This window comes from Pelobates fuscus, chromosome 5 (assembly GCF_036172605.1).
Source record: "Pelobates fuscus isolate aPelFus1 chromosome 5, aPelFus1.pri, whole genome shotgun sequence".
NCBI classification, from domain to species: domain Eukaryota; kingdom Metazoa; phylum Chordata; class Amphibia; order Anura; family Pelobatidae; genus Pelobates; species Pelobates fuscus.
In genome coordinates, this window is record NC_086321.1 from 107,019,494 (window position 1) to 107,033,691 (window position 14,198).

Consider the following 14,198-nt stretch of genomic DNA (forward strand, 5'->3'; position numbering starts at 1 on the left):
TGTCATATGGATTTAGTATTTTCTATGCTTTTTCATAGCCTTTTCTCTTTTCTGTGTTTGGCTTCCGATTATTTTTTAATACTATTTTTTACCTCAGTTTGCTATATTCCAACCCGATTTACAAAAAAAAAATAGAAATGGAAGAAGTTAATCTACCAAGTTTTAGAATGGCCTAATCGAAATCCTGGTATTGGAGATGGAAAATATCCCCAAGGTTATTTTACTATCGTCAATTGGTGGACCATCTCGGTTATGACCATTCTTGCATTTTTCATTTAAATATATACTGTTAATAAATTGGTCTACACTATTGAAAATGGGGAAAATAGGTTTAAAAATACACCTTACGCAAGTAATAGACTTAATGTCTGTACACACAAACAAAAAGTAAATAAAAACATAGGAATATATTAATGTTTTAAAAGGAATCAAAAATGCATATGTTCAACTGCATTTTTCATGAGTTGATCAATCAGAATTTATATTCTTTGCCGAGGTTACGCTGAGAAGCTGTTAATTATTTTTAATTACTATAGGTCAACATTCCCCTATCTTCCATGTTACAGACTCAGACATGCCTTTCTTTAAAGATGTCAGATAGGTTGCTAAGTAGTTAGCTATAAAGTAAATTTTGGTATAATTAAATACAAGATTTCTTAAATACTTGCAAATGGAGGTGGTACAGAGGCACATAGTGACAAGAAATACATTGTCATTATTCCGTTACGTGTATGGTTTCAACATTGTTTATGGAAGTAAAGAGGGTGTGAGGAAAATATTAGTAGCCTATAAGGCCAACATTATCGAACAGTTAAATAATACATAACATCTGAACAAACGTAATGTATGTTTTTCATAAACACATTTTTTTTCAGTAATGGGAAAAAACAACAAATGTGGAAAAAGTGGCGCTCCTAAATATAATATTAAGTATAGCAAAGCATCTGAATACACTCTGTGGGCATGTTTTACAATATCACACTATTCTGTGTTTTTATTTCATTTTTTATTTACAATATCACACTATTCTGTGCTTTTATTTATCTTTTAACAATATCAAAATATTGTTATGTATGTTTTTCATAAACACATTTTTACAATATCACACTATTCTGTGCTTTTATTTATCTTTTAACAATATCAAAATATTGTAATGTATGTTTTTCATAAACACATTTTTTTTCAGTAATGGGAAAAAACAACAAATGTGGAAAAAGTGGCGCTCCTAAATATAATATTAAGTATAGCAAAGCATCTGAATACACTCTGTGGGCATGTTTTACAATATCACACTATTCTGTGTTTTTATTTCATTTTTTATTTACAATATCACACTATTCTGTGCTTTTATTTATCTTTTAACAATATCAAAATATTCTGTGCTTAAATTTTATGTATTTTTCAATATCACACTATTCACTATATTTATGCAATATCACACTATTCAGAATTTTTATGTCATTTTTTTGTCAATTAAGTTTTATTTAATCAACGAAGAGAAACATGACATATATGAAGGAGTTACAACAAGCTGTCACATGTATGTAATAGCTTAGCTTGGATCAGGATATGAGTATGTCAGAGGTTTTGTATTGCAGGGTATGGGCTCCTTACTAATTCTGCCTCATTTTTATGGTATAAAGTCAGGCTAGGTAGCAAAAAGAAATAACTTGCTGATTTCGAAGAGCATTAGATACAACATGAGTTACACTGTGCTAGGCTTGCAAAACAGTAAGTGTAGAAGGGTAAAGCCAATGCACAGATAATGGATTACGTAGCTCTAACTTACACATGAGAATCAGATAGCTTAGTACCACTGGGTGGTTTAATTTATTTTTTATGTACCAACCCTAATCAATATTGAGGGGTAAGTGCTTTTAGACATATTTTGCTGAGTTCTGCACAATTGGTGAATTGACATGTTCAGTAACACTGTTTTACACCCTTTCAAAAGTGCATAAAAACCTTGATTTTGTATTCATACCTCTATCTTTACAGACCCACTTCTCACATGATTACTATCAGTATATCAGTATATCTTTAAGACATCAAAGTGTTTTTTTTAACATGAAATCAAAGATTAAGCACTGGGTTTGTATGACTATATTGGTAATTGACATTTGCAACCTTCACACCTACATTGTAGGCCTAGATGGACTTGTGGTCTGAGTTCTATCTAATGAATCACTCAATAACCCTGATCCATTGTACAGCCATACGGAATTTGCTGGCAGTATATAAATAATAAAATAATAATCTGACTCGACTACAGGTTGTATTGCAAAAATAGACATCAATCTATATTCTATAAGCATATTCAGATGTCTGCTATGGGGACTGCTATTTGGAAAGACCTTGAGTACAGTTTTGTGCTAATATCTGAAATTATTTTTAACCTGCAGAGTGGGCAAATGGTATTACTATATACAGTGGTGTAGTTTAGATTTGTGCTGCCCTAGGCATAACGGAACTCGGGCATCCCTAATTTGGATTTGCCCCACCCCTTCCTGTCAAGGCCACACCTCTTCCTGTTTTAGAATTACATTCACAGACACACAATTACTTAGATACACACACATTCACTGACACACTAACTGACACACACACACTCAAACACATTCAGTGACAGACAGACACACATTCACTGACACACACTGACAGATATACACACACACTCACAGACACACACTGACAAGACTAACAACACACTGACTGACAGACACACACTTACAGATATACTGACTTACATGCACACACCAATTTGACAGACACACACAATCACTCAGACACACACTGACAGACACACACACACACTCACTCACTGACACAGTGAGTGTGTGTCTGTGAGTGAGTGAGTGACAGACACGCACTCACAGACACACACTGACAGACTAGTAGTGTATTTAGGATTTGGGCTGCCCTAGGCAGGATGGTGCTCGGGCACCCCCCATTTAAATTTTCCCCACCCCCTCCTGTCAAGGCCGCACTTTGGCAGACGATCACTCACTGACAGACGGTCACTCACTGACAGACGCACACTCACTGACAGACGCACACTCTCATATACACCGACAAACAATGACATACACACACACTATTACTTGGACATACACTGATAGACGCACACACTCACTGACCGACACATACACACTGACAGCCATACACACTGACATACACACACAATCACTCATACATACAGTGACAGACATACAAACTCTGATATACACACACTGACAGCCAGACACACACAATCACTCAGACATACACACACTGACAGACCCCCTTCTCCTCCCCTCCCCTCTCCAAACATTTACTGATTACTTTTTTTAGTTTAAATCCACCCAGCCTCCCTATCTTTGGGAGTGCTGGGTGGATTTTTTTTTTATCTGGGGTCCTTGGGTCCCTTCTGACAGGAAGGGAGGCAGGCAGGCGGCTAACTAAGAATCCATGCAGGCGGGCAGCGCTGGCGAGGGAGTACTGATTAGTGAGCTGTCTCTGCTTAGCTCCCCAGCACGCCTCAGTGTGATGCCAGGAGCCGGAATATGACATCATATTCTGGCTCCCGGCATCACTCTGTGGCGTGCGAGGGAGCTGAGCAGAGAGCTCACAAATCAGTGCTCCCTCGCCAGCGCCGCAAGCATGGATTTTTAGTTAGCCACTCGCCTGTCTGGACTGTTAGTTAGCCGCCAGGCTAACAAGGTATTTGCCTAGGCATTTGGGGGTGGCATTTTTTGCCGCCCCCTGAAAATTGCCACTCAAGGCAAATACCTTGTTTGCCTCGCAGCAAATACGTCCCTGTGACAGACATACACACACACACACACTCACAGACACACGCTGACAGACATTCACACATTCACTGACAGACACACACACTCACTTACAGACACACACAATCACTCAGATACGCACACATTCACTGACAGACACACACTGACAGATATACACACACACATACACATCATTCACTGACTGACAGACGCACACACACAATTTCCCCCAACACTCACAAATTATTTTTTAAATGTAATATAAATCCACCCAGCCTCCCTACCTTGGGGAGAGCTGGATGGATTTTTTTTACCTGGGGTCCAGTGGGGCTGCTGGGCTGGCTGTTGGCTAGGGTGTTGGGGCTGCTGGTCAGAAGGTAGGTGGTCGTGCAGGAAGGCAGGCGGGCGTGCTAAGCTAGTAGCAAATGGAGGCGTGATCTCCCTGCTCAGCTCCCTCGCGTGCCTCAGAGGGATGCTGGGAGCTGGAGTGACATCATATTCTGTCTCCTGGCATCACTGCGGGGCATGCAAGGGAGCAGAGCAGGGAGAGCTTACAGTTTAACGCTCCCTCGCCACTAGCATATGACCAAAGTGGCTGCCTTCCCCAGTGAGGCCCAAAGATAGCTAGCCGGCCAGCGCTTGGGCCCCACATAAAATAAGGCTGACAAGATATTTGCCTGGGCATTTGGGGGCAGTGTTTTTTTCCACCCCTAGGAATGTGCCGCCCAAGGCAAATGCCTTGTCAGCCTTGCGGTAAATACATCACTGGCTATATATCTCCTTCATGATCAATAACATGCATTGTATTGTGGTTAATTTTCTTTCCTCTACACACAGTCAGGAGAAAACAAAGAGGTCAATTTAAGTGGTTGATTGCAGAAAATACACTTGTGACAGGAGAGTCAATACAGATTCTGAATAAGGCTATTTCGTTCTCAGAATTTATACAACTTCTTGGTTATGTAATTTAACATATATCATGAACTGTATTAGATGAACTGAAAAAGGCAACATAACTATGGCAGAACAGATATTTCATGCACATTTATAGATTTGTTCCAGGTCATAGCATCAAACCAGCAGTACAAGTTTAAGTAATGCAAACAGGCAAAATTAAGAAATAAAGTCCACTTGAGTGCAAGACAGCTATGTTTAGAACGTTGGTATTTCAGATACCCGTTCGTTTTCGGTTCCTCACGAACTGCTAAAGGCTAAGTGATTATAGCTCGTAGTTTGGGTGTTGATTCAAACGTTCTCCAGTAGAAAATGCAGTATCCAAGTAAATTGCCCAAGCAATCAGACTTATACCCACACATCAGCCTAGACTAGATTAAGGGTACAACAAGAATGAATTTATTCAGGCCAACTTCCCAGTTTATATGCAAGTGCCCATGCAAGGGATTTTACCGTGACTTATTCCAGTGGCATTCCCCACTGGACCTGAAAGGGGACTATGGCAAAGTACACACTGTAATTACATTGGCTCTCCGGTCCAGAACACTCCCACACAAAACAGGATAATCCCTCTCCAGGCACAGGAAACAAACATTTTAACAACAGTGTCTCCAAAACACATGGTAACCCCACAAAAGTCATATCTCCTGATAGCCCCGATCTGGGGGACCAACATATCCAAAAATCACCCAGATCGGTTCAGGGGTTCGGGATTTCCATGGAAGTCATAACTTGACTGACCGCACACGAGGCTCCTGTCCAAAACAGTTCCAGAGAAACCAGGCTTGTGGTCGGTTGGTCTAGTTCGGTAATTTAAAAACTGAACAAATTACCGAACATAGTTAGTAGTCTTGCCCTGGAGCTTGTTCCCCTCATCCAGAAGAATGAGTCCACCGAACAGTGCCCTTCTAAGTTGTGTACAACTGAACGCAGGCAATGATGGAAGTCTAGTGGTGTTTGGGAGTTTCTGTGTCTGATTTTAGTTCCAGGAACTCGACGACCAAACACTGCTGCCTGTGTTCATGCGAACAAGATGGCTGCCACCTCATGGACGTTCAGACGAACAGCGCCGCACAAACAATTAGAACACTGTGGTTAGAATCGTTACCAAGTGTTTATAGGAGTTAACAAGCTCCCGGGTGGTCTCTGGTTCGTGCAGCTGTTCAGTTCCCAAACCACATAATTCCAATTGCACGAACAGAGCCTTTGTAAAGTATATTAGCCAGGGGCCATAGTCCTGAGGCAAGAGGCTGGCCAGCAGGCCCCTCCAAGAACCCGTGGCGAGGTTCAGTTCATTACAAGCTGGTATGGTCGAATGTTGAATTTTTATTTAATGTGTAATTAAAAATATCCATAAATGAATCACTAAAGTAAACTGGAATTGCATTTGATATGGACTGGTAGGACTTAAATAAGAATGTGAAATAGCAGGGTTGTGTATTTATCCTGCTAGTTGGTCCAAACATTACAAGGACTAATGAAAGTATTTGGAAAATTGGGCAGACAAGATTGGTCGAATGGTTCTTATCTGCCATCCCATTCTATGTTTCTATGTGTATGGTCAATAAAGTTAATTGCCTGTGACTTTGTAGGGACGGGAATTTGAATTTTCTGGTGCAGGTCTTTAGAGAAATGTGTTGGAACAGGAACAATTGTTATATAGTTGTTGTGGTAAATCTTGTATTTGCACTAAGGTTGTTTGAATGGATTCAGAGAAAATAAAAAGGAGGCTGTGGTGGACTTCCAGTGGACCCTAGGTAAATTCTTAAGACGTTCTTGAACAGATTGACTACTTACAATGGATGTGCAACAGGGCACATCTTAACCACTACAGCAAGCTGTATTGGTGTCACAAACCTAGAGGGGAACTTCAGCAAGATATAGGTCAACAACCCTAACAAAGGCAAAGCAGGAAGGATAGATGGGCGTATTACAGGACTTAAAGTGGCTGGGCTTAATGCTTAGGCAGAAACAGGAAACAGTACCCCAAAACTACCTTAGCTTCAGATCAGTAACAAGCTTGAGGTCTATAATGTAACCATGTCAGGGAAATTAGAATTCAGAGGGGAAAAATGACTAGTTAGGTAAAAAAATAAATAGATAAAAGCAAACAATGATTATCTGTTGAAGTACGAGGAATGTGTCCTTTTTCACTTTCCAAAAAGTCCAAATTTCAATAGTTATTATATATTATAAATTACTGTATATACTCGAGTATAAGACGAGTTTTTAAGCACATTTTTTGTGCTGAAAAACCCCAACTCTTCTTATACTCGAGTCACTGTCTGTATTATGGCAATTTACATTGTCATAATACAGACAGAGGGCTGGCAGCGAGCGCTTACCTCTCCTGCAGCTCCGGTCAGCTCCCTTCTCCTCTGCGCCGGTCCGTTCAGCACCTCTGTCAGCTCCCAGGGTAAGTCTCGCGAGAGCCGCGGGGTCATAGTGCGGCTCTCGCAAGACTTACACTGTGAGCTGACAGGGGAGAAGGGAGCTGACAGGAGCTGCAGGAGAGGTAAGTGCTCCCTGCCAGCCCCCCACTTCCCCCCACTGAACTACCAATGCCACTGGACCACCAGGGAGTGAGCGCCCCCCTCCCTGGCCAGCTAGGAAGCAGGGAGGGGGGACGAAAAACATAATATATATAAATAATAATAAAATAATTAAAAAAACAAAAAAACAAAATAATAATAAAAAAAATATTAATGAAACAAAAAAACAATATTAAAATAATAATTAAAAAATAACCCCCCACCAAGGCTCTGCATCACAATCTGCATCACACACACACACACACACTGCATTCATACACACACACACACTGCATTCTCATACACACACACACACTGCATTCTCATACACACACACTGCATTCATTATATACACACACTGTAAATAAATATTCAATTAATATAATTTTTTTAGGATCGAAGTTTAGTTAGAAATTTACCAGTAGCTGCTGCATTTCCCACCCTAGTCTTATACTCGAGTCAATAAGTTTTCCCAGTTTTTTTGGGTAAAATTAGGGGCCTCGGCTTATATTCGAGTCGGCTTATACTCGAGTATATATGGTAACCTCATCCCACATTGTCAATCAGACAACAGGTCATGTTACTTCCTGGCTTGTTTAGGTAAGTGGAGCTAAACCCATTTCCTTAGAACACCTGCCTTGCAAAGACTTCTCATTGAGCTGCATCGAGAAGTCTGTCATTGGACAGTCAAATAAAGTCTAGCAAAGACTGCAGACAAGAGATCTACAGCTTGTGTGAGCTGTCTTTAGATATATCCCCAATGAAAAAAAATTAAGTAGATGCATGCTCAAAAAGAGTAAGAGGCTAATGTGATATATGGTGAAACAACAAGGAAAGTGAGGGGTTTAACCCCCATGACTTATTTGAAAAACAAAAGAAGAACAAAGCCTAGATAATATGAAAACATTATAGGTAATATAAAATTAAGAGTCAAACATAGGACTATTAACAAACTCAGAAATAACTACGGTAATTTATTTAAACTGGTGGTATATTAGATATTTAGCATCAGGTAGGGAGCAATATAATGCAACAGTGTAGCATGTGTACCAAAGTGATAATTGTATTGTTCTTTATTAAGGTTGGGCGGCGTTAAAACAAACTGATACACCATCGCCAGTACCGTATCCACCCCTTTGGTGGAGCTAATGTCATCTCTTTGCTGCACTCTTCCCTCTTGTGATCCTCGGTCGATTTATTGGATAACCCATCTATCAACCATTCATTCAAGCCACTGATAGGTGTGTGATCAGTCCAATTTTTTTGACCAATATTTAGCATATATTTAAATGCAAATATAAATGGATTATAAATCATTTGTATAATGCATAGCTATGTGAAATAAATTAGTATTTATTTATTTTTATTTTGATGTTCTATTTTGGCTTTGTGCGTTAAGTGGCCTTATTATATTTATCACGTCAAACAGTAACGAAGGTAAATTGACCATAATCAAAAACTACAACAATAAAATAAGTACAATAGTTTTTAAAGTAGCAAATATTAATTTAATCAACATCTGGTTTGTACTTCAGCACTGTATAGGCAGATTTTTTTTTAAACACTAATAACAAATGTAATCGTTTGTTAATTACAGCAAGAAGGTTCATAATTATCAGAAATTGAAAGAATGATGCATTATGTGTGTAAAACACTCTGGACCTTTTATGTGCTATACCGTTTTTGTTTTTTTTAAGGAAGAACAGACCACATAAATTGGGGAATCATTAAATGCAGAATCCATTGTATATTTCAAATTAAATGAGGGTGAATTTACACATATTCAGGGTTATAATTCACGAAAGCATAAAACCTTATCAAACACATATTCACTTACCATGTAGTGTTCATTTGAAGTTTATGATCTGTGTTACAAAATTAAATTTAAAATGTTTTCTTTTTTAATTCTTTAAAAGTTTTATGGAAGATCACCCCTGGATGCAATGGTTCACCCAAGACAATTTAAGAACCATTCTAAAAATGTGAATGTTCTCTGTTACGGGACATTAACCTGGTGCTAAAAGAATTTATGCATTGTCTGTATTTTGTTTTTTGTAATTTTTGTTTGTGTGCGTTTTTTTTTTTTTCTTTCTGGCAGAGGACCGATTAATGAGAATCTATAGTGGTGGTGCTGTTTCATTATGTTTCTGCTCCCTAGAGGAAAGAGCCTTTGCTTTGCAGTAGAAAATATAGAAAGGCATATTAACAAAACTTACAGTGGCTGGGATTAACACTTTAAGAATAAATAGGAGGTATCAGAAACTAAAATTAACACTACAGGTCAGAACAACTACATATGTTACAACCAGACAATGGGAAGATAGACTAGTGGAATAGCGGGCTCAAAGTCAGGAACAAGCCAGGTCTGTTACATGGGAAATTAGGATAAGGACAACTAGAAGTCAGGAATGTAGCCGTGTTTGGTACACAAAGTCAGAAAAGCCTGGTTGGTAACAGGGAAATCTAGAACCACAACTTACATGCTATCAGAAATCACGAAAGGGCACTGTGCAAAGATTACAGTTCTGTTACAAGCCAGGTCTGTTACATGGGAAATTAGGATAAGGACAACTAGAAGTCAGGAATGTAGCCGTGTTTGGTACACAAAGTCAGAAAAGCCTGGTTGGTAACAGGGAAATCTAGAACCACAACTTACATGCTATCAGAAATCACGAAAGGGCACTGTGCAAAGATTACAGTTCAGGCTCTTGCATCAGGTTTGCTTAATTGCATAATTTTAGGTTAGTTCAGAACCAGAATGACATGACCGTCAAAATTGTTTATTGGTAAACCCTTTAGAAGGAGGCAGGTCAACAAAGGTGTTCTGAAACTCGTAGAGGGAAGAGTAAGCCCCATGGAAAGGTATGGAGCACTTTTATCTGAGCACAAGTGGAACAGGCTGCTACAAAAACCTTAATGTCTCTGGTAATCTCAGGTGACTAGAACAAGGAAATAGTCTTACAAAACAAGACAGGCAAGGCGGGTTGATAACAGGAACTAGGAATATGATGGTTATCAGAAATGACAAAAGGGCACTGAAACAAAGATGACAGGAGTTTATATAGGCCCAGGCTCTTGTTTCAAGTTTGCATACTTTCTATGTGAAGGCATGAAGGTTGTGGTATGTATCATTTTAGGTTAGTTTAGAGCCAAAATGGTCGTGATTGCAGCCTAGTAAAAATGACAGTGTCAAAATTGCATACATCTCGGCTGAATTGATGCAGTTGCAAGAAAGACCAACTAGCAGGAAATGTTCCTGGACTCATAAGGCTGCATTAAATTTGGTGAGTATCCTTACAACTGGCTGTTCTCACACAGGATGTCAATTGATAATAGGGGGAAATTTAAACATATGGGGAAAGAGGTTGGATAGATAAACATTTTAGGGAAGATGGAGAAAGAAATACAAATGTTAGATAGGGAGAGAGTTACACAACTGGCTGTAGAAATAGAGAGACAATAGTAGATGAATACATATGGAAAGATACAGGAGGGTATGGGATGAAGACAGAGACACAAGTGGGGAATGCCATGGGAAAAATAATGCATTTGGGAATGAGATACAAATAGAGAGATATATAATACTAAGGAAAAGCCGGGGTAGACATGGGAATGTCAAGACCAGCAAGTTGTAAATAATTTTTTTAATAAATGGAACAAAAAAGGCAACACACAAATACACACCTGAATTCACAAAAACCGCACCCAAATTTGTTTGCGCACTAGTCCTCTACACAAAAACTGACACTTACACATGCACAGGTACTCTGCACAAATGTACCTCTGCTTTCATATACACACTGTAACAACACTCAAATACAGGTATTGTTACATGCACATATACCTTTCGTACACCTGTACATAAACCCTGATTTCATACACACCATGCTTCTACAGAAAAATGTAACTTTATCTTCCCCGAGGCCAAACACATACATGTCACACCCACAAACTTGTGTCACTGACAAATAGCACTCTGCAATAAGCACATTGGCAGTGAGGTGATATCATTATTGAGATCATTATTGGCAGCAAGGGGAGTACAGGTGAGATCATCTATATAATTTACTATTTGGTTTATTCAGACATTTGCATTTAAGGGATTGTGTTTTTAGTGAATTTAGATCTGAATTCCTTACAATATGCCAGCAAGAGACACCATATTTTACCATGCTGCCAATATAACATATGTTCTTCTCTGTGCCTGTGCGTGAGTCTGGGTATTAAGTATCTAGCTGGATGTCCCCATGTATGTTTTATTGGTCAACTTATTTGATTGATTAATATGTTGACAGAAGATTGGTTTGTTTTACTGTGTCTAATGGAGGATTTGTGGATTTTATTATGGGACTTTATCTGTTTGTTGTAAGAGAATACCGACCAATTTTTCCTGTCTACCATCTGGGATGGTCCTAGTGTCCGGTCACTTCATGCATTTTAATATCTGTTGGCAGATTGCAAAATAAATACAGCATATTAAAGAGGTTTAATGCGTTAAAGTTATATTGGTGCCCATAGTGTTACTTTAAGCAATACAGACTTACCAATGAATAACAGAGAAAGAATATGTTATGTAGCTGCTGTTATTTTCAATTGCGAAGAAAAAATGATTGTAGGTCTGCATCTAATAAATTTGTCAGACTAGTTTGGGATAATATGCATGTTTCAGACATATTTTAAAGGTGCTGTGATACCGTTCATTTGTGTTTAATTAATAGCCTGATTTTGGTGATTTTTCCCAATTTACTTATTGATTCCCTTTCATGAATTTACACACAATGAGATAGATTTCTAAAGGTGGACCTAACAACATTGGAACGTGGTTCTAAAAGTAGAACAGTCAACAGAGAAATCATTGGGATATTCTTCCTGATTAACTGATTTCCACGCATTTAGAGGTTGTTTTTTTCCACATTGTTGACAAGTTTATAAATCTCCCCCACTAATTTAAATTTGCAATCTAACAATCAAAAATGTATGGCAAAAAACAAAACAAAGAAAAGATGGGATCTGTGGGTGGCAGCTGGTATAAGGAGTTAACGACTCGTTAAGACAAAAAGAAAAACAGCAGTTGCCTCTGATTAATTCAGAACATTTTTTGTTTTTCTTATTCTGAAATAAACATTATTACGTATCTATTGTAATCAGCTTTCTTATTGCTGCTATTATATTTTGCTCCGCTGTGATTCCTTTGATTACAATAATGAAATGTTATTACAGTTATGCGCTGGGTTTCTTTGTACTTCTTAATCAAAAGCATTATTAATTATAGATATTTGTTCTTTTGGAAAATGGTGGCTTTGACTTTTTTTGTCCATGTGGAACTTTATTGCTGTTTTACATGTTCTCTTCTTTAATATTTTAACTGTAAACTGAAACTTTGTACGTACCTTTACATATGTGTGTTTTGCTAAGTTCTCCCAGGCCTGGCAAAAAAAATCTCAGCACTGTTGAGTGTTGTTATCAATAAGCGGACAAAGACACAGACACGATACTTTTGAAATTTAGTTATTTGTGAATTTGTTTTATTTCCCACATGCATTTACAGATAACCAAATATTCTGTAATTCCAACTCCCAAGTCAGTTTCTTAAATCAATGAAATTGTGTTGGTTTAGGTGACTGGTATACCAGATTTTTTGTAGTTAATTTTCAGTTTATAAGTGGGTTTTTTCTTGCCTTGAATTATGTAACTTTATTCTGGTTTCTGTGACACTCTCTGTCGATGCCCATTAATTATTATTGGTAGACAAGGAGCCTTCTGAATGATCCCCTCTTTCCAGTAATAGGTTTGACTTCATAGTGCTGCTGTCAGTATGGCAGCAGACACACCATAGATAATTAAAGCAGAATGTGACATTGTTTCTCCAGTCTCACCCAGGTACAATACAAGCAATACTACATAGCATAACACGTTTAATCTGGTTCCCAATGATGACTGATGTTACCACAACAAGGTATATGCCTTGCTAAGGGAAGGGGTGGGGACAATCTCTATGACTGAGGCAAATGTGAGTTATTATAAACGGTAGATGTTTAAATATACCCGGGTAGGATTATGAGCAGTAGCCGGCATAGTTACATAGGCTGAAAAGTGACTTGTGTCTATGAAGTTCAGCCTTCCTCACATATGTTTTTGCTGTTGATCCAAAAGAAGGCAAAAAAAACACTATGTTTGTGTAGTGGATGTAGTGCTTGTGTGTATTAGATGTAGTGTGTATAGTGCATGCAGAGTGTGTGTTTGTGTAGTGGACATAGTGTGGGTGTAAAGTGAATGCAGAATGTGTGTGTTTGTGTAGTGGATGTAGTGTGTGTTTTTGTAGTGAATGCAGAGTGTGTCTGTGTAGTGAAGGCAGAGTGTGTATAATGAAGACAGAGTGTGTGTTTGTGTAGTGGATGTAGTGTGTGTATAGTGCATGCAGAGTGTGTATAGTGAAGGCTGTGTATTAGATGCAGTGTGTATAGTGAACGTGGAGTGTGTGTTTGTGTAGTGGATATAGTGTGTATATAATTAATGCAGAGTGTGTGTTTGTGTAGTGTGTCTAATGTGTGTAACATAGTGGGGGGCATTTAATTTTTTTTTTAAATATTTTTTAAAAATATAGATTGTTTTAAAATCTTATTCGCCCCTCCCTGTCTCTTACCAGGCCAGGGAGGGGGAGATCACATTCCCTGGTGGTCCGGTGGCTCAGTGCTCTGAGCCAGCCGCTGGACTCTGCAGAGGGGGCCCGCAGCACACTCTCACTTCCCTTCCCAGCAACTAGGCAACCTGGGTGCCACTCGGAGCGTTGCCATGGTAGTCCGTGGCAACGCTCTTATGGCCATGGGGCCTGCGAGATTTAGTCAGGGGAACTGCTGGGATGGAATGGAGTGTGCTGCAGGCCCCCGGCTACCTGTTTGTTGGAAAGGGGGGCCCGCAGCACACACTCACATCCAGGGCTGGT